This window comes from Paramisgurnus dabryanus, chromosome 20, assembly GCF_030506205.2.
Source record: "Paramisgurnus dabryanus chromosome 20, PD_genome_1.1, whole genome shotgun sequence".
Classification (NCBI taxonomy): Eukaryota; Metazoa; Chordata; class Actinopteri; order Cypriniformes; family Cobitidae; genus Paramisgurnus; species Paramisgurnus dabryanus.
Window position 1 is genome coordinate 4270640 of NC_133356.1, and position 8675 is coordinate 4279314.

Here is an 8675-nt window from a genome sequence, read left to right on the forward strand (position 1 = left end):
GACTCCGAAATGACAACTTTTCTTTTCGATTGGTAAGTAAGATGCTGTTAGTATTTCGCTAGAAGTTCACTTATAATAGGCATTGCCATAACATATGCTCAGCTTGTACATGAACTACGGCTTTGTGCAGTACATGTGGCTCCATCTGAAAGCAGCTGATGGCGATTCACTTTTAATCAATAAACCGGCTTCACTGACGAGAAGCGCAATGACTATCGCATGCAAATTATTGCGCATCCTTAGCTGTTAACGTTTAATAGTAGGCTCTACCCACGGATCCGATCCGGTTTTCACCCGTTATCTACCAAGCTGATGCTAAAATGTAACATTAGCTAAGAAGCTTGAAATGTCTTCGATTATAATGAACACCAAATGGACGCACGAAACGTAGCGGAAAACATTGCAATTTTAATGAGACAGAATGTTTTTTTTGTGACTAATGATAACTTAGTTGCTAATGTAAATCAAACTTGATATATGCTGCTGAATTTGCAGCTGCTAAATTAAAATAGACCAACTCACTTTTCTGGAGGTATACTGCCCCCGTCTGTTTGGCGTGTGGAGTATGAATTGATTTTTTTTTGGGCGGACATGTTAAATGGTCCCTTTAAGCAATGTTGAGATATAGCCTCAAATGACTTGACCACTGGGGGCACTGCACCAAAACAATAGATGGTGCCTCAGGTCATAATTGTGATGACACCCACCAAATATGGTGTACACACAATAAAGCGATCTGGAGATAAAGCCTCAAAACTCTTAACCACTAGGGGGCACTGAAAAGTTTACAAGGGCTTTCAAAAAAATGCTGATGAAATAGGTGGCTCTGTGACAAATTATTTCATGCACCCTCAGTTCATGACATTTACAAGTTGTGAAACATTCACCTATTCATACACTGTCAGCCATGCGAGAGCCATCCAGCTCATTGGGAGCAGTTGGGGTGTAGATGTCTCGCTCAAAGATACCTCAACACTTGGTCAGGTGGAGCTGGGGTTTGAACCACCAACCTTCCGATTTGTAGACAACCATAGGTGTCATTTACACTGGGGACGCTGGGGACATGTCCCCACCACTTTTTGAAATGGCTGATTTTGTCCCCACCACTTTTTGAAAGCATTTGGTTAAAATGTTCTGAAAAATCAAACAATACCTGTGCGACTTACACTGCAAAAATGACTTTCTTACTTAGTATTTTTGTCTTGTTTTCAGTAGAAATATCAAAAAATTCTTAAATCAAGATGAGCAAAATTTTCCTGATGAGCAAAATTACCTAAGAAAATAGTTTTTAGACAAAAAATATACAATTTAAGTGAATTTGTGATTAAAACAAGCAAAAATATCTGCCAATGGAGTGAGAAAAAAAATCTAAAAATAAGACGTCTTTTTTCTTAAACACTTAGGGGCAGTTTCCCGGACAGGGATTAGACTAGTCCTAGACTAAAATAAATGTAAGAGCTGTCCAAACTGAAAACAACTTGCACTGACATATCTAAAAACACATCAGTGCCCTTTGTTTTGCCTCAAAATGCACACAGGTAATGTTTTTAGTAAGGCATATTTGTTAAAACTAGCTATATTTCCTATTAAAACTAAGGCCTAGTCCTGGCTTAAGCTAATCCCTGTCCGGGAAACCATCCCTTAGTGGCAGTTTCCCGGACAGGGATTAGCTTAATCAGGGCTTGCTTATCTCCTTGGATTCCCTGTGGAACAAAGGGCCTCAACAACAGCTCTCCAACGCAGTCTATTCTGGACAGCCTTTTTCAGTTCACCCCACGACAGGTTGCACTCCTTCATTTCCTCTTCGCAGGATCGTCTCCAGGTGGTCTTAGGGCGACCGACCCGTCTCTTTCCCTGAGGATTCCACTGCAAAGCCTGCCGGGTGATGTCCTGTGGGGGCTTCCGCAGGGTGTGTCCTATCCATCGCCATTTACGCCTGGCAATCTGCTGCTTGATGGGATCTTGGTTTGTCCGCTGCCACAAATCAGTATTTGTTAGTTTGTCTGTCCACCTAATCTTCAATAAGCTGCGCAGGCAGCCATTGACAAATACTTGGAGTTTGTTGGTTAGGGTGTTGGTGACTCTCCAGGTCTCTGAGCCATAAAGGAGGACAGATTTAACGCTGCTGTTGAAAATTCGTATTTTGGTACGGACAGATAGGGATGTTGACCTCCAGACTGGTCTCAAGGTAATAAAGGCGTATCTAGCTTTCCCAATTCTGGCTTTGATGTCCTCATCAGAACCTCCTCTTGCAGATACCATGCTGCCCAGGTAGGTGAAAGAAGTGACTTCTTTTAGCTCGCTGTCTCCAAGGGTGATTGGCTTCTGCTGCTTTTTTAACAGTGTCATGATAACAGTCTTTTCTAAGTTGATCTGCAGTCCAGTCTTGGATGCTTCGTGGACTAGGTTATCGGTTTTCTGTTGCATATGTTGGCATTTCTGTGACATTAGGCACAAGTCATCTGCAAAGTCCAAGTCTTCAAGAGATTGATTAATGGACCACTGGATTCCGGTTTTTCCTGTTTTAGTTGTCTGATGCATCACCCAGTCGACAACTAACAGAAAGATCATTGGGGAGAGCATGCATCCTTGCCGGACTCCTGTTCTCACCTCAAATTCCTCTGTCAATTTGCCGTTATGGATAATTTGGCACGTGGCGCCTTCATAAAGTTGTTGGATCAGTGTGATGAAACTTTGAGGGATTCCATAATGGTTAAGGAGCTGCCAGATGGTTTCCCTGTCCACACTGTCGAACGCTTGACGAAAGTCAATGAAGTTAAGGTACAATGGTGACTGCCACTCCAAGGATTGTTCGATAATGATTCGGAGTGTGGCTATCTGATCTGTACATGACTTATCTTTCCTGAAGCCGGCTTGTTCTGGCCTAAGTTTTTCTTCCACTGCGTCTTTCAGCCGGTCAAGAATAATGCGGGTCAGTACTTTGCTCGGTACTGAAAGTAGCATGATGCCTCGCCAATTATTGCAGGATCCTAGATCTCCTTTTTTGGGAAGTTTTACCATGTGTCCTTTTTTCCAGTCTGCTGGTACTCTTCCTACCCTCCAAACCTTCTGCAGTAGAGGCAGCAGCATGTTGACTGTGGTTGAAAGGTCTGCCTTGAGCGCCTCTGGGGGAATTCCATCTGGGCCGGCTGCTTTCCCATTTTTCAAGATCTTCAAGGCTTTTAGGATTTCTGCTTTCGTAGGTGGGTTGGTGTTGACTTTGAGTGGTGAGTCTGCAGGGGGGATGTCTGGCCTTTCTGATGGCAGGGGTTGATTTAAGAGTTCTTTAAAGTGATCAGCCCATCGTTGCCTCTGGTCTTTCTCTTTACTGATGGGGTTTCCTACTCTGTCTTTAACCGGTTTGTCAACATTTGTCTTCTTAGTCGAGAGAGTCTTAGTGACCTTATACAGAGTACTGAGGTCCCTCTTTCCTGCTGCCTGTTCTGCCTCCGTTGCTAGCGCATCATAAAAGAGCCTCTTGTCTTTTCTGGCACTTTTCTTAACTTTCTTGTTTATTTGGGTATATTTATCTCGAAGAACTTTCTTTTCCTCTTCGTTCTTGTTGCTGTTAATCTGCTGTTTGATGTCTTTTCTGCTCTTTATCAGTTGCCATGTGTCACTGGAGAGCCATTCCTTGGTTGTCCATTCTCTTTTGCCCAGCACTTCTTGGCACGTGTCTGTCAATGTGTCTCTTAGGGAGCTCCAGTGTTCTTCCAATGGTGTTTCTTCTGTCACCAAGTTCAAGGCTTCAAATCTGTCAAATCAGTTCCCATAATCAACTCTTTTCCAAGGTTGTCTTTTCCTATCTTGGCATTCAGGTCACCCATCAATATCTTGATGTCTCTCTTGGGTAACTCGTTGACTACTGTCTGGAGGGAATTGTAGAAGTTTTCTTTTGCTTCCTTGTCAGCATCGTTAGTAGGTGAGTAGCATTGGATGAGTGTAACTTTCCTTCCCTTGGAGTTGAACCTTGCTGTCATGATTCTAGAGGAGACTGGCTGCCATTCCATAAGGGTTCTGGCTGCTACTGGAGACATCATGATAGCAACTCCCTCTGTGTGGTCATGGTTCTCGTCTGCATGTCCAGAATATAGGATTTTCTCTCCACTGGCAAGAGATGTCATGCCAGACCCATTCCATCTGCACTCACAGATTCCCAGTACTTGGATGTTATATCTGTTCATCTCACTTGCCACCTGAGCTGCTTTTCCAGTTTCGTGCATGGTTCGTACGTTCCAAGTTCCGATCTTTGTTGTTGCTTTTATCGTCAGGAGATTCGTCAGCTGGTTGGCTTCCGTGCGGCTTTCACCAATCTGCGTCATTTGTCCTCCTGTAGAGGCATCTCCCAGATTAAAGCACTGGTTGGATTCTTCTGTTGCTTTGGTTTCTGTAGCATTTGGGGTTTTACGGGGTGGGGTTGCTGGCCCCACGCCCAACCCTCCTCCTTTCTCACCCGGGCTTGGGACCGGCCATGGCGGAGTTGTCAGGGACTAGGCCTTAATTTAATTAGGAAATATAACTAGTTTTAACAAACATGCCTTACTAAAAACATTACCTGTGTGCATTTTGAGGCAAAACAAAGGGCACTGATGTATTTTAAGATATGTCAGTTCAAGTTGTTTTCAGTTTGGACAGCTCTTAAAAATGTTTTAGTCTAGGACTACACTGTAAAAAAATTCCGTAGAAATTTCAATGTTATTGCAGCTGGGTTGCTGGTAATTTACCGTAGATTTACATTTATGTTATTTACTGGCAAGAGTTTGTTCAAAGTTGAATAAATTTTAAATATTAACAAGTCTTTATCTTTACAGAATAAAACTATACAATAACAGCCTCATGCAAAGCATTCTGGGAACCAGAAATCATCAACCTTTTTCTGTTTTTTGCTTCAAATTTTGTTTCCCAGAATGTTTTGCTTGATGCTGTTTTTTTAGTTTTACTCTGTAAAGACAAAGACTTGTAAATGTTTAATGTTCATTTAACTTTGAACAAAATGTTGCCAGTAAAAAACATAAATTAAAATCTACGGTAAGTTACCGGCAACCCAGCTGCAATTTCTACGGAATTTTTTTACAGTGTAGTCTAATCCCTGTCCGAGAAACCGCCCCATAATTAATTTTTCTCACCCCATTGGCAGATATTTTTGCTTGTTTTAAGCACAAATTCCCTTAAATTGTATAGTTTTTGTCTAAAAACTAGACTTATTATCTTATGTCATTTTGCTAATCAAGAAAATACATCTTGATTTAAGAATTTTTAGATATTTCTACTGAAAACAAGACAAAAATACTAAGTAAGAAAGTCAGATTTTCAAGAAAAAGATTCTTAGTATTTTTGTCTTGTTTTCAGTAAAATATCTAAAAATTCTTAAATGAAGATGCTTTTTCTTGATGAGCAAAACAACCCAAGAAAATAAGTCTAGTTTTTAGACCAAAAACATCAAATTCAAGTGATCTTTTGCATAAAACAAGCAAGAAAATCTGCCAATGGGGTAATTTAGTGTTATATAAAAATTTTCAAGATTTTTTTTGCTTACCCCATTGGCAGATTTTCTTGCTTGTTTTATGCACAAGATCACTTACATTTGATCTTTTTGGTCTAATATTTAAATAATAATATAAATTTAATATTTTTTGCTTGTTTTATGCACAAAATCAGTTACATTTGGTATTTTTGGTCTAAAAACTAGACTTATTTTCTTAGGTCATTTTGCTTATCAAGAAAAAGCATCTTAATTTAAGAATTTTTACCGAAAACAAGACAAAAATACTAAGACCATTTTTTCTTGAAAATAATTTTTTGCAGTGTATGACTGGTTTTGTGGTCCAGGTCACATATGTTGCGTTGTATGCTTATGGTGTGTTTTCTTTTGCATATCTAATGAATTTCATTGTAATCATTGACTTAATGCGCTGCTGTCTTCTATGGTATGGTGCTTTGGCACTTTTCGGTTGAGCTGGTGTTGTAGGGACTGTAATATGCGCAGTTGACATTGTTGAGGGTTTTATGCTGAGAATTTTTGTGTTCTTGACCGGCCTACACTATACCCATTTTTGATGCGCCGTTATTCAATATTTTTCCCGTCCTGCTGTAATGTTTTTTCATCTGATCTTTTGTCCCCACCACTTTTCAACACAAACTGACGCCCCTGTAGACAACCTACACTAACCACTGAACCACTGGAAAACGCACATTAATATGCAAAACTTTTGCTTATATAAAAATAACTGATTGGTCTATCAAAATCTTTTTATGATTTTTTGTCTAGAGTCTAGATTGTGTGTACCAAATCCAAGCCAATCAAATGAACGCTGTAGGAGGAGTTTGAAAAAGTTGGTATGCTTTGTAATTGAAAATGGCCATCCGAAAACATTTTGGTATCGTTTGACTCGGCATGCCTCAAGGAATCTAACAATAGCAATTTCATGATTTTAGACCCAATTTTGCAGCATAAAAACAAAAACAGTCACTTTTCAAATATCGTTTCCACTAGGTGGCCTTGTGACAAACCGCTCCATGCACCCTCTGTTCATGACTTTGATGACATATAACAGTTGGGGTTAGATGTCTCACTCATGGACACCTCAACACTTGGTCAGGTGGAGCTTGGGTTTGAACCACCAACCTTCCGATTTGTAGACAACCTTCACTAACCACTGAACCACTGGCAATGCACACATTAATGTGCAAAACTTTTGCGAAGATATAGCCACAAATCCATAATTTTAATATCAAGCTAGCATTAGATATAAGCAAAAATAGCAATTTTTCAAATCTCGTGAACACTATGTGGCACTGTGACGAAACTGTGCACGCACCCTCATGTCATGACTGCCATTAAAACTACTTTGGCAAAGATACAGCCTCAAATCCGTTTGTTCGCGCTCTACGTAAAATGTTATGACGCGGTATACAGAAACGGATCGGCGAATAGACACGAATTCCATAACTTTTTGCCATGAGGTTTGACAAAGACACTCCAAATTTGGTGTGGGGACTATTTGGAATGTCCTCTTTGAGTGTGCCAAATTTCATAACTTTCCGACAAAAAAAGTTAAAAATCAAAATGGCCGACCCCCAAAATGGCCGACTGAAAACCATTTGGTATCATTTGACTCGGCATGCCTCAAGGAATCTAACAATAGCACTTGTATAATTTTAGACTCAAGTTTGCAGTACTCAAGTAGCAAAAATAGCCATTTTTCAAATCTCGTGAACACTAGGTGGCGCTGTGATGAAACTGGGCACGAACCCTCAGGTCATGACTGCCATCAAAACTACCAAGTTTCGTGTGAATACGTTTAACTTTGGCGAAGATACAGCCTCAAATCCGTTTTTACGCACTCTACGTAAAATTCGTTGACGCGGTATACGGAAACGGATTGGCGAATCGACACGAATTCCATAACTTTTTGCCATGAGTGTCTCTAGATGCTACACACCCATTTTTTACGCAAATTGGACAAAAGCTCTAGGACGAGTTCGAAAAAGTAGGTTTTACAAACAATTCAAAATATCAAAAAAAATAGCATAACCGAAATGACATCATATGGTGCAATCGAATCGGCATGAGCCAAGGAATCAGAAGAAACAAGAATTGCGTTTCTATGACGTACGGGTCAGCAGTTATAACCAAAAATGTAAGTGAAAATTTGGACTGTTGGTGGCGCTATTGGGTTTGACATAGACACTCCAAATTTGGTGTCTTGACTATTTGGAATGTCCTCTTTGAGTGTGCCAAATTTCATAACTTTCCTACGTACGGTTCTATGGGCTGCCATAGACGCAATGGCGGAAGAAGAAGAATAATAGATAATAATAATAATAATAATAAGAGGAAGAAGAAAACTAACAATCCCAATAGGGGTCTTGCCCATTCTGGGCTTGACCCCTAATAAGATTTGTCACCACAAATCATTCCATTTGCTGAAACAGAGAGAAAGTTGTGGCCAAATTAAGACTTAAACGCACCCTATAGTCCCCAACATAACATAAGGGTTAAGATACATAGTTTTTATACATATACTGCATATGTGTGTGCGTGTGTGTTTATATCTCCACTAATAAATATAGCAGCACATCACGCTAGTAATGAGTAATCAGAGAAAGATCATGAGATGACGGTTCACATGAACACAAAGCCATGTCTGTGAATCTCTTCTGCTGTTTGCCTGACATTTACTTGACTTTTACAAAAAATCTTAGCTGCTGGATATCATGACCCTCTCGCACCATATAATCCTGCGCTCTCACGTGTATGCTTTTATCATCCTCATCTGTGCCAACCTACATCACTGTGTGCATCTTCAGCAACAAAACAAATTTCAGTTTTTAGGTCACAGATCTGTCAGTCTTAAAGGATCCACCCACCCAGGACCTGTTAGCGTGTTCAAAAATAGCCGTGGCGCAGAGGAAAGGAATCCATTTGAAAGGTCTTGAAAAAGCAAACCCATAAGTGCAATAAAGTTCATTCAAAAGATACACCTCTTCAGGGACGTGCACAGGATTTTTTATGGGCAGTTGCTCTGACCTATATAAAGGGCACCCCCCCCCTAATTTTTTTTTTAAACTCACGGCCTATATGAAGGACTGAGACTAACAGGGTCTTTATTAATATCAGCAAACATTGCCTAATGCCTACCAAAAAAATTGTAGCCTAGGCTGCTTGTCTGCAA

General features: G+C 40.3%; 1 pseudogene; it reads right to left on the minus strand.

The window, feature by feature from the left end:
* Window positions 1–1686: 1686 nt before the first annotated feature.
* LOC141281326 (uncharacterized) lies at window positions 1687–4465 on the minus strand (annotated as a pseudogene).
* Window positions 4466–8675: the final 4210 nt, after the last annotated feature.